A 20,143-nucleotide genomic window follows, 5' to 3' on the forward strand; every position below is an offset into this window, starting at 1 on the left:
AGATGTTGATTGCAATAATATCAAGGTATATGCCAGTTTCCGATTATTCTACATATAAGTATATAAATGTTTCATGTCCTTCATTTTGACTTGGTTTTATATTGTTTCTTGTTCTTTGAATACCTTCAAGATAAGGGTTATCAAACACAAGTGTGTAAATGGTGGAAGTGGAAACACGTGTTAGAGGCTACTGGTCATCGAGATGGAGAAGAAACCAGCAGGGAAAGTTGGTGGAAGAAACTTTTGGACGTGGAAGAAGCCAAGAATCAAGTTTTGTTTTCCCTGCCATGATTCACTAATGTTATATACTACGCCATACTTTGGTTTCGTCATGTTTGCCGGTCACCTTGGCGAGCTTGAGCTTGCTGGAGCCCCTCGCCAACTCTTGGGCCGTTGTCTCTGGCTTCGCTTTAATGGTAGCCACCACTTATCTCTATTAGTTTCTGCATTTGCTGCATATATGAGTGTTGTTCATAAAACATGTAGATATTTAATCCACCATGTCTTGAAATTAAGTATTAATCTGCAACTTGAAGAAATGATAGTGAAAAAATGTCCATTCCAATCATATAATCATAGACTAATTGCTTCTGTTTGATTTTTTTTTTTTCTGTTTGATTCATCCCATGCCTCGTTAGATTTATTTCCTCTCTGTTCTTGTTGTAGGTGGGGTTAAGTGGAGCACTTGAAAACACTTTGGGCCAAGGATTTGGTTGGGATTATACAGAATGTTGGGAATATATCTACAAGCTTCCTGCATAATTTCATTTTTCTTCTCATGTGGTATCCATTGTTTGGTTCTATACTGAATCTATTCTTATTTTGCTTCATCAAGATTCTGCTATTGCAAAACAAGCAGCTCTTTTTGTGAAGTATCTTATTCCTGGTCTATTTGCTTATGCTTTTTTACAAAACATTTTAAGGTTTCTTCAGACACAATCCATTGTCCTGCCATTGGTAGTGTGTTCAGCTATACCAATGGGCATTCATTTTGGGATTGCATATGCTTTTGTTTATGTACATCCCTTGGCTTCAAGGGTGCTGCACTGGCAGCTTCAGTTTCGTTATGGATATCGCTGCTGTTGTTGGCAATTTATGTCCTTCGCGCGAAGAAGTTTGAGCATACGTGGAAAGGATTTTCTCGTGAATCATTCAGTTCCATCCTTCCAAACTTAAAAATAGCTCTGCCTTCTGCAGCAATGGTATGGTAAGTATTGCCAAATCTTCTTTAGTCTTTAGTCTTTTCTTTAATTTAAGTTTATTAGACTCACAAACCCACTTTTTCTATCTCATATCATGGCCATAAAGTTAGAGAACTTAACTGATGTACAGAGTTCATTATAAAGAATCATAGCAGAACTAAATTCTATACTTTTTAGCTTGGAGTATTGGGCTTTTGGATTCTGGTGATTTTAGCTGGATTGATGCAAACTCAGAAGTAACTACTTCATTGATTGCAATGTGGGCTTCAATTTTCTATACGTTTTTTTTTTCCTTTGTCATATTTTATCGTAGACTGATTATTTAATCTTGCCTTCAATGTGTTTGTCTCTCAATGGCTTTATCTTCTTCAGTGTGAACACAGAAGCTATAGCCTACAATATTGTCTATGGTCTTAGTGCTGCTGCAAGGTTAGAAGTTAGAACCACTGCATATGAATTCTCTGGGTTCATTCACATTTGTTTCAGAAATTTAAAAAGAGAAAACTCACATTTAATTTATGACAGCACGAGGGGTCAAATGAGTTGGGGCGCGGGTCATATCAATCGAGCTAAAAATGCCATGGTTGTGACTCTGAAACTCTCTGTCACCTTGCTTTATAATGGATCTTGCACTGGGCTTTGGTCATAACATATGGGCCGGTTTCTTCAGCAACAGCTCCGTAATAATCAAGGGGTTTACCTCTTTGACACCCTTTCTCATAATCTCGATGAGTTTAGATGCAATGCAAGGCATTTATCAGGTTGTGTCATCAAATTTGCTACCTTCAATACGTATATGTAAGTATTTCGATTGTTGAAGTAAATTGACAAGATTCCTGTGCAGGAGTGGCGAGAGGATGCGGGTGCAGCACATTGGCAGTGTGGGGTAACTTAGGGACGTTTTTTTCATTGGCATGCCGATTGCACTACTTCTTGCATTCAAGTTAAAGCTCTATGCAAAGGTGAAACAATGTTAATGAAATTGATTCATTATGCATAACTTCTGCATTCATATTTATCCTTGTAATGGTTTATTTTGATGCTTCAGGGACTGTGGATTGGGTTAATCTGGGCTCTTCAGCCAAGCCATCACCCTATTGTTGATTACAATTCGGCAAAACTGGACTAAATTGGACCTTGGGCCTTAGCAGGTCCAAATACAAAACACCTTTCACGTGCTTAAAGCCATGCCCCATTCGAGTAAGCCCCGATAGAACTCGCATAATGGGCTAGCCTATTACGCCAATCAAGTTGTTCACAAATTAAACCCAATACTAAGGTCCGAATTCGCCTAGGCCTCATCACCAGTTTATTTGGGCCCAAGCCCATCGACCCAAGATCACTCTCAAGAACCACAGTTACTTAAACCCTAAAGTTCTCTTCCTGTTTTATTACTACCTGATTCTCCTAGAAAATCCATCAACAATCCTAATTCATTTAAGATCTTGAATCTTAAATTGAATATGATTCTAACTCTTTCAAAAGCAGGTGAATCAAGGATTTTCCTATTCACTAAACCTCAACCACTATGGACTATAGTCCTACTAGGATTTGGAGATCCTATGACTTATATAAACAAGGCATGTCTTCTCATAATTCATTCGACATTACACCTTCAACCCCCTAGTTCTCACCCTTGAGAGGTATACATCAATGTCGTAGTTCTAGTCTCCGACTAAACTTTTGGTAAACTCATCTTTCTCTTGCCCTCACTAAATTAGCCTTATTTAGTCTTACTGACTTTGAGCGTCGGAGTGCCTACGACAAACACCACCCAGGTGTTTCCTGTTCACTTCACGCATGTTTCTGTGTGGCAGGTGTAGCGGATTGTAGTGGCCTCAACCCACGGGATCAGACCCTCTTCGTAATCATATATTTTATCGTCTACAGAATTTGACATACGATATCTCAAATATTATGTTCAATATTAAAGGGCTTCAGGTTTTCCTATACTAATAAATAGTACATTCAATCCATATGTACTCAAAAAAATCATTCATAGCTTTTTCATATTTAAGGCAGGAGAACGACTCACACCTACTAGAGTTTGCTATAAAGACAAATTGGTATCCAAAAAGTTTTGAATGACAAATACCCACATTCTGTCAGAGTTTGTTATTAAAAACCATTTGAAAAATGACAGGATGATAATTTTTATATAGCTAGAAAATCTAACACTATGTCCACACCTCCGCCAAAACCTTACCATGGCTAGAACCACGGTGGCCTGGAAAAAATGGTCTACATGAGAAACCAGTATGAATATAACCTACATTTCCAATTGAACTATGAGGTACAGGTCTTTTTACTTTCGTTTGCGCTATGGCAGCTAGTGCTCCTTAGATCATAGAAGTAATGCTGCAGAAAATGAAGATTTTTGCAATGTAGCTCCATAGGAACCATAAATAGAAACACGAGAAATATGCAGAAATCGAGATTTCAGGCGTAATAGAAAGGAATGTGAGACTAGGGTGGGTGAACCCTCATAGATATCTGGTGCCCACATATATAAAGTCAAAAGAGAAAAATAATTAAGTACGACATAATCACCTCCCAACTTAAAAATTCTCAAATCATTCCTTAACTCAAATTCTCAACTCAAATTAAAATACAAATTTAGAATTTTTTTTTTTTTTTTTTTTTTTGAGTAATCTAGTAATTTTATAGAAAAGAATTTATATGAAAAAAAAAAAACAGCCTAAAGGAGGGGACTCCCCTCCAAGCAAAACACCTTGGGGCAGGCCAAGGCAACAACAAAACAGAAGCAAAAAGGAAAAGTCCTTTACAATCAAAGCCAAATCAAGAAAGAAACCTTAGACATACACAAACAGAAACAAAGAGAAAGGCAACATGCCCAAGAGGACCTAATGCGTTGAACTGCAACAAGCACCCAGTAAAACTCCACCAACTAGTTATCCCCCTTTAGCCACTTGCAATCATCATTAATATGCAGTGGTTCTGCTCCAAAAATGCAACACGAATTGCAAGCAAAAGAATCAGCCATTTCCTTCACCATTCTGCCTAACCGAACAAACCAAAAGCAAAACATAGGCATTCCCATGAAGAGCTTCCACAATAGACAAGCACATTAATTTGGTTTATTTAAGGATTTACTTCACATTTAAACAATAGAAGGGAGAAGGAGAGAGGAAATGGTGGCAGAGGAGGAGCTCGAGGCAAATGTGGAGGAGGAAATGGTGGCGGGTTCGGTGGAGGTACGATTTAGCCAGAATCGCACTTGACCCAGGTAGAATTAAGGGTGTTTGGTTCCGGGTACCCTGCATTTTTGAAAGAATCAGAATCAGAACCGACGGTTCCTTGAAATTTCGAACCAGAACCGGAACTGATGGTTCCAGTTCCTAGGTACCCAGAACCGGAACTTGTAACAATGATTTCGGTTCTGATTCTGGGTACCCTATAAAATAACAATGACCCCCCAAAAGTTTTTAAAATGGCAAAAAAAAACCTTAAAAACTTACAAATACCCCCCTAGAACTTGTTAACAAACATAAAATTACAAATTATAAATTCAAAATTACGAACTCCATTACTTTGTAAAGATAGATTTTCAAAAGTTAAACCAACTTACTTTAAATGTTATGAAATATAAATATAATATACTTTTTCTACAAAAGTTTTTATTAACCCCCTACTCTTTAATTTTATTTTATATTAGCTCGGTTCTCGATTCCGATTTCGGTTCCTAACTATAAGAACCGTAATCACACAGTAACAGTTCCAAAAATTTTATACCAAAACCTACTCGTTGACGGCCGGTTTCGGGTAGGAACCGGAACCAAACCCCGGGTACTTGCCAGTTCCGGTTCCAATCAGTTCTTTTAAACACCGCTAGGTAGAATCACCCCTAATTTGATACGATTACGGTGTATCGAACCTAGCTGGGTGGGATTTGGTCGGAATCACACCGGTTGGGTGTAATTTGGTCAGATGAGAAAATGAAGAAGATGAAGAAGATGGGAGGAGGAGGAGGGAGAAGAAAAGAAAGAAAAATAAGAGAAAGAGAAGAAGTGGAGAAGATGAAGTGATGAGATGGGAAGAAAGAGAAAGTGGAGTAAAAGATAATAAAGAAATAGAAAAAAAAATTGGGATTTTATAAATTATAAAAAGTCAAAATTATCCTTTAGAGATGAAAGGACATCAATAATGCCATATCAATTAATGGATTTTACTAATAGACTTTGATATAAAGTGGGTATTTGTCGTTTCAAAACTTTGTGGGTACCAATTTGTCTTTGCAACAAACTCTGGATAGGTGTAAGTCGTTCCCCTTATTTAAGACACATCAATCATACATATTAAATTTTATCTCTTTCTCTTTAATATCATAATGGCATAATTTTTACAATTATTGGCAATGATTTTTACACTTCTGTAAAGAAAAACAAGTTAATAGTCTCAATTGCCAGATCACAAATTGATATGTTCATTATTTGTTTTGCAATGACCTTGACTCAAAAATTATCACCGGCTTCTCAATCTTACAAATGCAAATCTCATTTGCTCCCTCTCACCTAATCTACAAAATTCCAATAGGATGACAGCTAAGATTTGAGATTATTATAAGAAAAAGTATAAACCCAATACACTCCCACCTAAAAGTTGATCCCACAAGAATGTGATGGTCATTAATTAAATTAAATTAAGAGTTTTCACATGACATCTGTTTACAAAAATACAAATATAGTCTGCAATAAAAATAACAAACAACATTTCATTCTTCAATAAGAATTCTTACAAGCTATTCGCAAATGTACGAAATCGCGCAAGTAATAAAGCTCGGATAAACGAGTGTCGAATCCCAAGAGAATTATCTACCAAATACCAAACTAGTCTATTTTATTGCTATTTAATGAAACATCATTTTAAGAATGAATTTAATGAAAAAGATAACAAACTAAAAATTAAGCAAAGGCAGAATTTTATTAATACTATGGTAAACAAATCAATATGACTAAACCTAGGGCACAGATTTCAGACCAATTTAATCCTATGCATTGATAATTATTGCTAACCTAATTAAACTTATTCTAAAGGCCAAATTCCCTAATATTCCACTAACTTTCTCTCAAACAATTAGCGAATTAACCCTTAAGCAACAACCCAAAATATCTCTAAGTTGGATTTAGGAGTTAAGAGATCATTACATTCTATAGAATTTACCAGAGCCTCATAGATCGCGGTAATCTATCTCTAACTTTCGCTTAATCTATGGTTTTATTACCTTAGACAAATTAGGTTTCATCTCTCGATCTCAACCTAACCCATGATATCATTCAACTCTCGGATCCTTAAGAATTGAAAGCATTACACACAATAATAAAACTTAGAATTAATGCTCAATAAGAATTAACAACAATAAAATCAACACATATTCATAAATTGGGCTACATCTTTAGCCCTAGAAAAGGGATTTAGTTCATAATTGTAGTAATAAAAACAACGATTGTATCCAATAACATGAGTTCAAGAAAGAAAAATATAAAAACTTTTCTAATTGGCGAACGAGAACTGTAAGAATTCCGATCTCCAAAATAGTGGCCATCCTTTCTCCCCCTCTCATCTCCTTTAAAACTACTTAAAGACCCTTATTTATAGTGCTAGGGTTTGGAGATTACTTAGGAAAGAATTAATGCTTAACCCATTCAGATTTAGACTAGGAGAATGCAATAACCCAAATAGGCCCGTGACCCATCGCTGTGGTGATATGAACAGTCTCTATGATGATTGTTCTTTCTATCCAATGAGTCTGTGAATTTCAGAATTTGGTAAAGTCATCAACATGAACTTTGTAGCTCTCTGAATAAGCTTTCCAACGCCACAAGAATCATCAAATTATGATTTCTACAGCTCAAGTTATAATTGAAATATCGAAGCATGCTCATATTGAAGGATTTCCAGATTTTACGTTGTATTTTCGATGCGTCACAACTTTCTCGTTTCAACTCCGATTCTTGCCCCGTTTGTTCCTACGCGTCATGAATTCCATCGACATCATTATTTTTCCTTCAAATATCGGTTTGAACTTGAAAATATTCAAAATACACCCGTGATCCTGTAAAAGGTATTTATGAAAGAATTAATTCAAATTCCACAATTTAAACATATTTTTCCATAAATAATCCAATTAAATAAATAAGAATATATTGATATTATGATGTTACCTGAACCATAAGCTTCTACATCCTCCAAGTCATCCTCAAAAGTAGTTGCTATAAGTAAATATGCATAGTCTAACCAATCTTGTGCACAAATTAATGCTTCCACAACAAGTGTACTTAAAGAACTCCTAAATTGATCAAGTACACAACTCGATGTATTGAAAGTTGACTCCGAAGCAACTGTAGACACTAGAATTGCAAAGCCATCTTTTGCCATATGCGAGAGAACCTTATACCTTGCTGTATTTGTTTTCCACTAATCCAATACATTCAACTTAGACTTCAATGGTAGACATGTCTCCTCAATGTAAGTTTCTAACTCTGATTTGTTCACAACATGTACACGTGCATGCATGTCCTCCAAATATGCATCTATGGCGGGGTTATATTCATCATTATCATCACAACCAAAACCTACAGCTCTAGACTGATCAGTACCCATTGGTTGAAAAGAACTAGAAGCTTGACTATCAACTAAATGTGATGAAAGATGCTCATAATTATCCACAAGTTGTTATAACACTTCTCTCAAGATCTTAGTAATTTTCTCAACTTTTTGCATGTCATTGGCATAAATATGAGATTAGGTTCAAAAAATTCAACTTTGTTGACCTGTATGATAGCTCTGCTCACATAGCAACCACAAAAAATGCTAGAAATCCTGGAGACAATTAATTCCAGTCCTCAATAAGGTCAAAATGTTGATAGGCCCTCATCAACATTTCATAACATTGTCCCTTCTCTAACTTCTCTTGGAAATCCTTATTTTCAACAGCCTTACACTGTGCCATCTAACAATTACAACTAGTTCAAATCAGCAAACTTATTCACCTACTGGTGATCATGTGTTCCATTCTAGACCCCTTGGATTCATGCCATATGGAAGGGGCAGAGGTCGAAACAACAACAAAAATAGACTGATTTTTCAAGTGTGTAATAACGATAGTCATTCAAGTGTCCAATGTTATCACATATTCAATTTTTCATACAATGGAGCTCTATAGTATGACTCTTCACATTTTTCTGGAGCTTCATTGTTTACTAGATCTAACTCACAGTAGTTTCATAACACAACCTCTCCCCAGTATCAATATCCTTCTAGTTCTAATCCTAAATAGCCACCTCAAATTGGTCTATCTTAATATAGTTCACATCATGGAGTTTCTGGTTCCACTAGTGCTACTCAAGAATCAGGCACTGTACCACAACATGTCACTACTCCTACCTCTGCTTTTGGTATGCCTAGTCAGCAATCAACTAGACATAATCAAGCACTTCTTGCAACAACACATTCTGGACATTATGGCCAAAATGTACAGCACTCACAAGCTGCTTTTGCTTACCAATTCACTCCAACTGATCCTGTATGGCACATGAATTCTAGAGCTACTGATCATGTAGCTTCAGACTTAAGTCATCTGCAAGTTAGCAAGGACTATAGTGGTGGGAATCAACTTCAAGTGGGAAATATGGTGAGTATCTTGACATATCTCACACTAGTAACACTCTCCTCCCTAGTTTGCATTCCAAATGCTTGCATCTCAAAAACATTTTGTGTGTACCTAAAATCACCTAAAATCTACTTAGCATTTCAAAATTCACTAAAGATAATAATGTAATTGTAGAGTTTAATGCTGACTATTGTGTTGTTAAGGACCACCTAACCAGAGCAATGTTACTGCAAGGGGATCTTAAAGAAGGTCTATATCAACTGAAAATCCCTCACACAAAATCTGTTTGTTCCTCTCCATCTGTATTTCAACCTTTTGGTGTCCAAAGTTTCAATTGTAATAATGTCATTAACAATGACTCAATGTCATCCTATCAAAGTAGCTCTAGAAATCAGAACATTATTGATAAACACTATGATTCTAGTTTAAATGTTTCCAGTGTGCATTGTAATTCAAATTCAGAAACTGTTCCTTTACAATCTGCTGTTGAAAATAAGTTTCTTTTTGTACAATGCAATGCTTTGCCTGATAATAAAGTTGGTGTGCTTGATATATCTACTGAAATGATTTCTATTGTAGAAAAAGACAAATTGATATGCAATAATACTTCTAGTTCTCTTACTTCTTGTTTTATTGTCAATACAACTACTAATCATTACATAACTTGGCATAGGAGACTAAGGCATCCTCATTCCACTATTATGCATAAAATTCTTTTTGCACTACCCAAACATCATCAGTCCCTTCTTTCCAGGTCAAATATAGATTCCTCTTCTTCATTTTGTGATGCTTGTCAACTAGGTAAATTGCATAATACTAGTTTTCTTCCATAGTCACAAGCTACTGCTCCCTTAGAATTAGTTCATAGTGATGTATAGGGTCCTGCTCCATTACCATCCTCTGGAGGTTTTAGATATTATGTTCAATTTCTGGATGATTATAGTAGATATACTTGGTTGTTTCTACTCAAAACTAAAGCTGAAGTTGGGTCCATCTTCATTAAGTTTCATCATCTTGTTGAAAGATAATTTGGAACCAAACTGAAATGTCTACAATTTGATCAAGAGTGTGAATTTGTAGCTCTTCATGCTTATCTTACTGATTTAGGTATTCAATTTAGACATTCATGTTCTTATATTTACCAACAAAATGGAAGAAGTGAAAGAAAACATAGGCATATAGTTGAAACAAGACTCACTCTACTTGCACATGCATCAATGCCTCTTCATTTTTGGTAATTGTCTTTTGAAACTGCAGTATATTTGATAAATAGAATGCCTACACCTGTTCTTGAAAACATTTCATCTTATCAGAAACTATTCAAAGTATCACCTGTTTATGACAGTTTAAAAGTGTTTAGATGCTCATGTTTTCTTTTCCTTAGAGTGTTCAATCAACATAAGTTTAGTTTCCACTTTGTTAAATGTGTATTTGTAGGTTATAGTTTAGTTCACAAGGGTTATAAATGTTTGAGATATGACGGCAAAATGTTTGTTACACCAAGTTCAAATTTAATGAGTCAGATTCCCTTTTTCTCTTAATGATTTTGTCTCTAAATCTGTTGTCCAAACTTCTTTACCTGAAACACAATTTGATTCATCTCCTTCCCTTCCATATACTGCTATTCATCAACATTTGTGCCAAAAATCAGTCACTAAAGATCCCACTGTAGTAACTAGTTCTCAAAGAAAGTTTGACAACACCACAACAACTAGTGCTGATTCTCCAGTTCCATGTTGTCCACATCATAGCTCACCTATCTCATTGACTAATTCTTCTGAAACTCACACACAATCCAGTTCATCATCAAACTCTATCACCTTATCAAATCTTGCTCATTTGGAGTCCTCAGCTCCACTCTCCTTGTTATTTCACCTTTACATCACCTACCAAATTGCTCACTTGAAATTGATCTCACATCATCAAAGTTCCCCTCTGACTTACATCTTGGAGTAACTACTATTGAAAACACCTATCCCATGCTAACCAGATCTAAAACAGCTACTGCTCAACTATCAGTTGATCAAAACCAGGACAATTGTACTACTTTTCTTAGTACAGAGATTTGTAATGTGTTTCCTAAACCAACTATAGCTTTTAATGCTCTTAATAGTCTTGAATGGAGATGGGCAATGCAAAGTAAATTTGATGCCTTCATGAACAATAAAATTTGGATACATGTTCCTCCCCTTCCTAATAAGAACATTATAGGGAATAAATGGGTATTTAGAATTAAGTTTAATGCTGATAGCTCCTTACAAAAATATAAGGTTAGGCTTGTAGCTAAGGGTTTCCAGCAAACACTAGGATTGGACTATTTTGAAACCTTTAGTCCAATAGTTAAACCCTCCACAATCAAGATCATCCATACCTTAGTAGTTACTAATGGGTGGGACATTTAACAAATTGATGTGAATAATGTCTTTTTGAATGGCACCTTAAATGAAAAAGTGCATGTGAAGTAGCCTATTGGTTCTGAAGATTGCACTAAACCTTCTTATGTTTGTAAACTGAATAAAGCATTATATTGTCTTAAACAAGCCCCTAGAGCCTACTTTGATAAGTTAAAGGTAGCCATTCATAACAAAGGTTTTCATAATTCAATTTCTGATTCCAGTTTGTATGTTCTAAAACAAGATTCCTATCTAACGTATGTTCTTGTATATGCAGATGGCATACTCATAATAGGTTTAGATAACTCTTATATTGCTCAGCTTGTGCAAGACTTGAATGATGAGTTCGCTCTTAAAACTCTTGGTTCCTTACACTATTTTTTGGGACTGGAAGCTGCCAGAACTATTACTGGTATTCATTTGAAGTAGAGTAAATATACTTTTGATCTTCTCACCAAAACTAAGATGCTGGAGTGTCATGCTTGCTCCACTCCTATGGTTGTTGGCACTAAACTATGCTTAACAGATAGAGTTCTTTTTGCTGATCCAAGTCTTTACAGAAGTATAATAGGAGCTCTGCAGTACTTAACTCTCACCAGACCTGACATTAGCTTCCCTGTGAACAAGCTAAGTCAATTCCTACAAGCCCCTACAGAACTCCAATGGTAGGCCTACAAAAGAATACTCAGATATATCAAGGGTATACTAGATTATGGTCTGTATTTCAAGCCGACAAGCACCTTAAATGTGGAGTGTTATGCTGATGCTGATTGGGGAAGTAACATGGAAGACAGGAGATAAGCTAGTGGATATTGTGTTTACATGGGACCCAATTTAATTCAATAGAGTTCAAGAAAGCAGAAGGTTGTAGCACTCTCTTCTACAAAAGCGGAGTATAGAGCTTTAGCTCATATAGCGACAGAAGTTGCTTGGCTTCAGATTATGTTTACAGAATTGGGCTTACAATTTCATATTACTCCTATAATTCGGTGTGATAATGTCAATGCAAGAGCTCTGGCATCCAATCTAGTATTTCATGCTAGGATCAAAACATATAGAGATTGATGCCCATTATATAAGGGAGTAAGTAGTAGCAAAAAGGCTGATTATTCAATATGTGCCTCCCAAACTCCAAACTGCTGATCTTCTGACCAAAGCAGTGGCTCAATTTAATGAGTTAAGAAGCAAGTTAAGTGTTATCAGTAAAGAGGAAATGAAATAGAAGTTTTTGATTTAAATTGGAGTGCTGTTGTTGTTATTAAAATCTGTTGCAGTGAAGTTGAAATGCAAAGTTGAAGTCTATTGAAAAGTGCAAATTTTGATTTGAAGATGAAGTCCACTGAGTGTTATTAATTGAAGAAGAAGACTGTTGATTTCAGTTTTGATTAAGGGTGAGCGGTTCTGAGTACCCTACATTTTTCAAGGGAACCGGAATCGGAACTGCACAGTGCAGGTTCCCAAAAAAAGGAACCGAAATCGCACAGTGCAGGTTCTTAAATTCAAGGAACCGGAACCTAAAATGCATGTTCCGATTCCTTTCCCGGGTACCCTGTAAAAAATCAATTACCCCCCTATTAGTTTAAAAAATGATAAAAATACCTTAAACGTTTACAAATACACCCCTAAAAAATTTTGATTACTCATTCATTTGTGTCCAATGTGACTCATAAATCCTCTAATCTTAGGCAACACTTGAATTCAATCGATTCATCACAATTCACATAAAATTCCTTAATCAAAACCAAATTACAAACAATTAATTAAACAATCATACTATAAATCTATAATTTAATATTATAATTAATTAAATTTCTAATCATTTAATTAAGTATTGTACTAATGTTTATAATGAAATATTATAATTAATTAAGTAATCATATTATAAATCTATAATGTAATGTTATAATTAATTAAATTTTTAATCATTTAATTAAGTAATGTACTAATGTAGTAAATTACTAATGTTTGTAATATAATGTTATAAATTTATAATTAATTAAGTAATAATTTAACTATGTAATGTTATAATTAATTAAGTGATTATAATATAATGTAACGTTATTATTAATCAAGTAATTATTTAGTTATAATGTAATGTTTTAATTAATTAAATTTCTAATCATTTAATTAAGTATTGTACTAATGTTTATAATAGAATATTATAATTAATTAAGTAATCATATTATAAATTTATAATGTAATGCTATAATTAATTAAATTTCTAATCATTTAATTAGATATTGTGCTAATGTAGTAAATTACTAATGTTTATAATATAATGTCATAATTAATTAAGTAATTATTTCATTATCTAATGTTATAATTAATTGTGTGATCATACTATAATGTAATGATACAATGAATTAAGTAATCATACTATAAATTTTTAATATAATATTATAATTAATTAAATTTTTAATCATTTAATTAAGTATTATACTAATGTTTGTAATAGAATGATATAATTAATTAAGTAATCATTTGTTTATAACGTAATGTTATAATTAATTAAGTAATCATACTATAAATTTATAATGTAATATTATAATTAATTAAATTTCTAATCATTTAATTAAGTATTTTACTAATGTAGTAAATTACTAATATTTATAATATAATGTTATAATTAGTTAAGTAATCATTTCATTATGTAATGTTATAATTAATTATGTGATCATACTATAATGTAATGTTATAATGAATTAAGTAATCATACTATAAATCTTTAATGTAATATTATAATAAATTAAATTTTTAATCGTTTAATTAAGTATTGTACTAATGATTATAATGGAATATTATAATTAATTAAGTAATCATTTAACTATAATATAATGTTATAATTGATTAAGTAATCATTTAACTAGTAATGTATTAATGTTTATCAATTTATTTTATATAATTAATTAATTACTAATTTATTACATATATACTTAAAACTTGATAATTGAAGTAAATAACTAAATATTATATTATTATTCAATCAAATATACTATTCTATTCAAAAATAATTCTTTTAATAACATTAAAATACTTTTAATTGGTTTTAATTCCAATTATACACTTAATTAATAAAAACTTTAATATTAATATATTATAATATATTAAAGTTTTTTATATGGTGTAGTTTATATGTAATAAGTATAATTGTATATTTATTTAATTAGGTTATTGTAAAAATTTAACTTTTTCCATTTTAATTTTTTTATAATTGTATATTTTAATTTTAGTTTACCGAAATCGGAACCCGAACCGCACAGTATCGGTTCCAATAAAATGGAACCGGAACCTACCCGTATAGTATCAGTTCTGGGTAGGTTTCGGTTCTAGTTCTACCCACAGGTTTCAGTTCTACCCGCTACCCGCGCATTGCAGATTGGTTGATTTTTGTGGTGTGTTGAAGTTAAGCAAATATGACGTCTGTAGGAAGTACAAATTTGACAATGAAGCTTGAGAGGTGCAGTTTTGAAAATGAAGCTGTGGTGAAGATAGTTTGGTTGATTTCTGTGGTGTGTTGGAGTTAAGCAAATTTGAAGTCTGTTGAGAAGTGCAAATTTGCTTTTTGGAGCTGTAGTGAGTTAGTTACCTTCTGAGTATAGACCGGAAAATTGAGTACTTGGTTGACTGGGGTTGGTTACGTTTTTAGCCCTTCTCTAACTTGAAGATTGAGATGCTGATTGTCATCAGCTTACTGGTGAAGATAATTGCATTATTTGGCTGCAATAAAGGTGCTGAGTTTGAATTTCAAGTTTGGCCAAGTTGAAGTTCTTGTTGTTGTGGTGAAGATTCTAATTGGAAGATCGAGTTACCAATTTTGCTGAATTGAAGTGAAGTAACTGTTTTTTTGCAAAATTGAAGTGATGGAATACTTTAAGCAAAATGTCAGAATGTCAGAATCCAGATCAAACAATCTGGAAAATGACCCACGGGGAATGTTAGTATGTAAAAGTCAAAAGGATCAATCTGTCATTTATACAACCAATAAGGTTTGACTGTATTTATATTGAACGGTGTCGTTTTTTAACATAACCGTTTTTATATCAGCTGTAAGTAGCTCAGCTGTTACTTTACTCTTTTCATATAAAAAGAGTTATAGTACTAGTCTCTCAATTCAATCAATCAATTCATCAGTTTAACAAAATTAGTTGCGTGTTCTTCTTGAATTCCCTGTTTTCTCTCACGTTTGTACAGACCTGATTTCACAATGAAGAACTAAATCAGAAGGATACCAACACTGCAACTAACAGTCAAATTCTTAATGAGTGAAAGGAAGATGTTTGTCAGTGTCACAAACACATGATAAATTTGTGTTCTCGAATATTAAAACCTAAAAGGAGTCGCGACCGGCAGATTTCCGGAAAAAATAAAATTAAAATGAAGATTGATTTAAAATATTATACCGACAAAATCTGAAAGCTATGGTCCACTTATTAAACACTACTGAAATAAGATGTTGACATATAGATAGATCATATAATTTTTTCCGCGTTCTTCCATGCCATCCATTCAATGACATTGTGTTAAAATTAGATGTTGATTGCAAAAATATCAAGGTATATGCCAGTTTCCGATATTCTACATACAAATGTTTCAAGTTCATTCATTTTGACTTGGTTTTATGTTGTTTCTTGTTCTTTGAATACCCTTCAAGATAAGGATGTTATCAAACACTAGTGTAAATGGTGGAAGTGGAACACCACTGTTAGAGGCTACTGGTCATCGAGATGGAGAAGAAACCAGCAGGGAAAGTTGGTGGAAGAAAGTTTTGGACGTGGAAGAAGCCAAGAATCAAGTTGTTTTCCCTGCCCATGATCTTACTAATGTTATATATTACGCCATTACTTTGGTTTCTGTCATGTTTGCCGGTCACCTTGGCGAGCTTGAGCTTGCTGGAGCCACCCTCGCCAACTCTTGGGCCGTTGTCTCTGGCTTCGCTTAATGGTAGCCACCACTTATCTCTTATTAGTTTCTGCATTTAGCTGCATATATGAGTGTTTGTTCATAAAACATTAGATATTTAATCCACCATGTCTTGAAATTAACTATTAATCTGCAACTTGAAGAAATTGATGGTGAAAAAATGTCCATCCATCCATCCATTCATTCCATAGACTAATTGCTTCTGTTTGATTTTTTTTTTTTTTTCTGTTTGATTTCTCCATGCCTCTGTAGATTTATTTCCCTCTCTGTTCTTGTTGTAGGTGGGTTTAAGTGGAGCACTTGAAACACTTTGTGGCCAAGGATTTGGTGCTGGATTATACAGAATGTTGGGAATATACTACAAGCTTCCTGCATAATTTCATTTTTCTTCTCAATTGTGGTATCCATTGTTTGGTTCTATACTGAACCTATTCTTATTTTACTTCATCAAGATTCTGCTATTGCAAAACAAGCAGCTCTTTATGTGAAGAATCTTATTCCTGGTCTATTTGCTTATGCTTTTTTACAAAACATTTTAAGGTTTCTTCAGACACAATCCATTGTCCTGCCATTGGTAGTGTGTTCAGCTATACCAATGGGCATTCATTTTGGATTGCATATGCTTTTGTTTACTGTACATCCCTTGGTTTCAAGGGTGCTGCACTGGCAGCTTCAGTTTCGTATGAATCGCTGCTGTTGTTGGCAATTTATGTCCTTCGCGCGAAGAAGTTTGAGCATACGTGGAAAGGATTTTCTCGTGAATCATTCAGTTCCATCCTTCCAAACAACTAGCTCTGCCTTCTGCAGCAATGGTATGGTAAGTATCGCCAAATCTTCTTTGTCTTTAGTCTTTTCTTTAATTTAAGTCTTATTAGACTCACAACCCCACTTTTTCTATCTCATTCATGGCCATACGTTAGAACTTAACTGATGTACAGAGTTCATTATAAAGAATCATAGCAGAACTAAACTTTCTATACTTTTCTAGCTTGGAGTATTGGGCTTTTGAGATTCTGGTGATTTTAGCTGGATTGATGCCAAACTCAGAAGTAACTACTTCATTGATTGCAATGTGGTAGCTTCAATTTTCTATACATTTTTTTACCTTTGTCATATTTATCGTAGACGATTATTTAATCTTGCCTTCAATGTGTTTTGTCTCTCAATGGCTTTTATCTTCTTCAGTGTGAACACAGAAGCTATAGCCTACAATATTGTCTATGGTCTTAGTGCTGCTGCAAGGTTAGAAGTTAGAACAACTGCATATGAGTGCTCTGGTTCATTCCACATTTTGTTTCAGAAATTTAAAAAGAGAAAACTCACATTTAATTTATGACAGCACGAGGGTGTCAAATGAGTGGGGGCGAGGTAATATCAATCGAGCTAAAAATGCCATGGTTGTGACTCTGAAACTCTCTGTCATCCTTGCTCTTACAATGGATCTTGCACTGGGCTTTGGTCATAACATTTGGGCCGGTTTCTTCAGCAACAGCGCCGTAATAATCAAGGGGTTTACCTCTTTGACACCCTTTCTCATAATCTCGATAACTTTAGATGCAATTCAAGGCATATTATCAGGTTTGTGTCACCAAATATCCTACCTTCAATACTATATGTAAGTATTTCGATTGTTGAAGTAATTAATGAGATTCCTGTGCAGGATGGCGAGAGGATGCGGGTGGCAGCACTTGGCGGTGTGGTGTAACCTAGGGACGTTTTATTTCATTGGCATGCCGATTGCACTACTTCTTGCATTCAGTTAAAGCTCTATGCAAAGGTGAAACAATGTCAATGAAATTTGTTCTTTATGCATAACTTCTGCATTCATATTCATCCTGTAATGGTTTATTGATGTTCAGGGACTCTGGATTGGGTTAATCTGTGGGCTCTTCAGCCAAGCCATCACCCTCTTGCTGATTACAATTCGGCAAAACTGGACTAAATTGGACATTCATGTCAACGGATCAGATTAGAAAACCCCAAATTTTGTTTGATGAGGATTAGAGATCTTTAGACCAAGTTGTAAATTTTGATTTCAACTCAACTTAGTTGAGAATTATATAGATGATATGAGCCAGGGTTAGGTTCATCTGATGATCTGAATCTTGCAGAATCACAAATAAATAAGTTGGTCAAAAGGCAGCCAAGCTAGCTAATAGGCATCTGACAGTCAATTCTAATAATCAGATTTGTTTCCATTTTTTTGGGTTCTGTATGGAAAATCCCAAGAAGGAGAAGCAATATGGAACAAATCCCGATAATAAAAAAGGGCAAGAAGATTTGTTACGATTTACGAGGCATTTTAGTTTGTACCATTTCAAGTTTTGAGTTCTGATTTCTAATTTATTTGCTGTTCGTCTGGGCCAACATAGCTTGTTGGGCCAGCTTGCGAACTCTTGTGCCCTATTACTTGCTTCTCAATTAGGGTAGGTAGACTAGCTCCAATGGTCATTTTCATTAGTTACCTGCCATTCGTTCGTTATAGTTTCAGTTTAGACAATTATTGTGATTTTTAGTATTTCAATATGTGTCTCCAATATTAGTAAATTATTTCGGTTAGCATCAACTTTATATGTTTAATCTGTTGACCATTATTTTAAAACCCGGACTAGAGAGTAATCCGTTTTGCTACCCAGGTCACGGGTCAATCGTCCAATCGGTTGGACTGATGACGTCAGTGATAATTTTTTTTTAAAAAATTATATTCAATCCTTTAAATTTAATATACAAAAATTCCCCTAAAAAAGTTTAGTCCCTAAAATTTTTATTTATTTTAAAATGCCCCAAAAAATTACCAATTAACCTAAAATTTTGACTATCTCCAAACACCCCTATAAAATTACAAATTAACCCTTATATTTTCAAAATATTACAAAACCTCCATAAGACCTGAACCAGATCGGAGAAGCTGCCAGGTCCCGGTCGGACAGCTGGTCAGGTCCGGTTTTTAAAACAGAGTTGTTGACTTATCAATGGTCAAATTTTATTTTACCACATGAGGAAAATTTTGTCTTCACCCTTGAACTTAAAAGAAAAAACTAACCCATTGAACTTTCTGGATTTTGGGAGATTGATTGGTAGGGAAAGAGCAAACCTTTTAAAATTATGGACCATAATATGAATCCTGGTATGTCTTTTAGTTGTTTAATGCAAATATACTTTGTATTTCATGAAATCCTTTTTTTTTTTATTGTCTCTGTATTATTGGTGGGATATATCATATATCCACTTTGTATCGAGCATGCATAAGATATATGTTAAGCCAAAATGCATTATTATTATTATTATTATTTGGTGATTGAGGTGTCTAAACCAACTTGTACGCACCTTAATTAATCTCTCGACCTTGAAGTTGACATTGACGACTAGGTAAGCTCCTCAATAGCTACTCGTACTAGCACCTGTGGGGCTCGAACTCAAAAGCTCATGAAACCCCTTTTACTCTTTTACCATTAGTCACCAATTGTGGTTCAAACGGTTCATGAGTGTTGTTGGATCGAAGTTGGGGAAGAAGATTGTCGTGTCTTCCATGCACATTATGAGCGAGTGAATTGCCATTTTCTTATTTTTGTTCTACTTTCCATTGTTGCAAAGATAATTACAATTTGGTAATTTGGCTACTATTTTCTCCTAAACTTGTAATACACCGTTATAATTATTAGGCTTAATTTGTAAAATTTTATGAGATAATTCTACAAATAATGATATATAATTACTAGCTCAATCTTATATATCGAACTATGACCATCAATGTTAACCTATTGTATGATCAAGCCTAATGCTGTAATACAATCTCTTTCATCTCACCTTTATTACTACAAAGAATTGATGCATCGAAATTATATATATACAGATCATATGATGGAATATTTAATTCTGCTCACGTTTCTGTTGCTTTCAATAATCCAAATAATGAGATTTTAATCCTGGCATGTGATCTTATAATCTAGATTGTTGAAAGCAATATGACATGAGCAGAATTAAATATTTGATCATAT

General features: G+C 34.1%; 2 pseudogenes; both read left to right on the top strand.

The window, feature by feature from the left end:
- The first annotated feature begins 66 nt into the window (after positions 1-66).
- LOC116124965 lies at positions 67-2,383 on the top strand (annotated as a pseudogene).
- A 13,499-nt stretch (positions 2,384-15,882) lies between these two features.
- Positions 15,883-17,855, top strand: LOC116124966 (annotated as a pseudogene).
- The last annotated feature ends 2,288 nt before the right edge of the window (positions 17,856-20,143 follow it).

Source organism: Pistacia vera, unplaced genomic scaffold (assembly GCF_008641045.1).
Source record: "Pistacia vera cultivar Batoury unplaced genomic scaffold, PisVer_v2 Contig158, whole genome shotgun sequence".
Taxonomy (NCBI): Eukaryota; Viridiplantae; Streptophyta; class Magnoliopsida; order Sapindales; family Anacardiaceae; genus Pistacia; species Pistacia vera.